Raw genomic sequence first — 2,480 nt, forward strand, 5'->3', positions numbered from 1 at the left:
GACTGCAGCTGGAGTCCCAGTGCTTCAAGAACCACTACGCACAGACGTCGTGCAAGACACTGAGTTTCAGCTGTCGCTGTTAGTCCTTGTGTGTGTCAAGCCACTCTTGAACAACAGACAGCGTGCAGAAGCGGCTTCGCTTCAAAAAGGACTGGACTGCTGCTGATGGTGGTCCAAAGTTATGTTCTCTGATGAAAGTAAATCTTTTGCAGTTTCCTTTGGAAATCAGGCGTGCCCCCAGAGTCCGATGGGGAGGAAGAGAGGAGGAAGAGAGGAGAGGCACACAAATCTACGTTGCTTGCGGGGTCCACAGTGTGTAAAGTTTGCCACAGAGTCAGTGATGGTTTGGCTGGGTGCCATGTCATCTGCTGGTGTTGGTCCACTGTGTTTTCGGCGCTGAGGTACCAAGGGTCCAACGCAGCCGTATACCAGGAAGTTTTAGAGCACTTCCATGCTTCCTGCTGCTGACCAACTTTATGGAGATTCAGATTTAATTTTCCAACAGGACTTGGCACCTGCACCACAGTGCCAAAGCTACCAGTACCTGTTTAAGGACCATGGTATCCCTGTTCTTAATTGGCCAACAAACTTGGCTGACCTTAACCCCATAGAAAATCTATGGGGTATTGTGAAGAGGAAGATGCGATATGCCAGACTGCAAGAATGCAGAAGACTTGAAGGCCACTATCAGAGCAACCTGGGCTCTCATGTCACCTGAGCAGTGCCACAGACTGATCGACTCCATGCCACACGCATTGCTGCAGTAATTCAGGCAAAAGGAGCCCCAACTAAGTATTGAGTGCTGAAATGTATTGAATGTTCATAACTTTTCATTTGGCCAAGATTTCTAAAAAGCCTTTCTTTGTATTGGTCTTAAGTATTCTTAATTTTCTGAGATATGAATTTGGGATTTTCCTTAGTTGTCATTTATTATCATCAAAAATTAAAAGAAATAAGAAATAACATTTGAATATATCAGTCTGTGTGTAATGCATGAATATACAGTAATATACGAGTTTCATAGGTTTGAGAGCAGAGAATTCGAGAATGAAATGAATCAACTATTTGATGATATTCTAATTAATTGACCAGCCCCTGTAAATGTTTTACATTGAAGGGTACAGTAGCGTGTTTATTTTACTTAAAAAGCGGCCCTTTTCAGTCCTGTGTTCTCGCCGGTGGGACAACACTGTTAAGGAGGAAGTAATCAGGAGAAGTTCTTTCTCTTTTTTTGTAACTTTTACCGCGATTTACGGTATGTAAAGCACAGCAATGCAGTGTTCTTTCAATTGTTCAAAATCGCTGTACATTGTCACAGTGTTGGAAAGGATGGCTGACATGGGGACGGGGTTCAGCCAAATATTGTAATAGGTTCGTAGTAGGTAAATGGTACTGAAACTCGGCTGCAGGGTTCGTATTGTGTGAGCTTCACCCACAGTCATCAAGGATCCAGATTATAGTTATTGGCCAAGATGGCAAGGACATTGTTTATCTGCTAACATTGCACTGTCACTTCTGGTTAGCGAGTCATTGACTGTTTTGTGATATGTTTTGATTACCACGTAGTTTGAATAATAAAAAGTTTAGATTAATTTGATTTTGACTTGTTTTACTAACATACACCTATAGTTAGGATTCTGATTGGAAAACTGGTGTAAACCGGGGGCTCTGAAAAAACTGCTTGTGAATTTAATATTGTAAAACTTTCATCTGGACATCCATTAAGTGTTTAATAAATAGTGTTTCCAACCCCACTGTTATGAACTGTAAAGTGAAAATATGTATATGATTTGTTTTGCTTTCAGTTTAAGATATTTCACAATATCAAGTTGATATTTTGGGGTATTTATTTTTGGTGGTGGGTTTTTTTTTAGTTGTTGTTATTTTTCCGTCAAAGTACAAGGGGTTTCTTCCGTGCAAGTGCAAACAGCACAAACTATTGCTTGTTAGTTTACAAAGGACTTTTTTTTTTTGTTTTTTTTTTTTTAACTTTTAAATGTGATGTTGGGTTTCCGTCTTCCTACAGGTATTTTAACAATAGGTCCTTAGCACAAACACACGCCAAGTTAAGTTTGAGGGGCCAGTTTCATCTGTGTTTCTACAGTATCTTTCCCAAAAATGAAAAACTTTTACAAAATTGAGCATTTGGGTAGTTTATTGAAGTTGATTGTAAAGCCATGGCTGCCAGTCCTTTGATTTTTTAAAAACTTTATTAGAATGGTAGAGTGTTGATCTGCAATACAAACTAGGTTCTAAGAAGCAACAGTTTGTGAAATTAGGCTTATGAGTTTGATGCTATACAATCAACCACAAAGGTGAACCCAAGAGGGTACACCGGATAGGCAGAGAGCGTGCTTTCAACATCAAGCGGAGGAGAAGCCAAGCGAAGACTACGATAAAGAAGAGGGAAGAGTGGCGAGACCGCAGCAGATGAAGAACATCCGTCATGAGTTAACAGACATTGATATATAATTGAAATT

This window comes from Cyprinus carpio, unplaced genomic scaffold (assembly GCF_018340385.1).
Source record: "Cyprinus carpio isolate SPL01 unplaced genomic scaffold, ASM1834038v1 S000001064, whole genome shotgun sequence".
In the NCBI taxonomy this organism is placed as follows: Eukaryota; Metazoa; Chordata; class Actinopteri; order Cypriniformes; family Cyprinidae; genus Cyprinus; species Cyprinus carpio.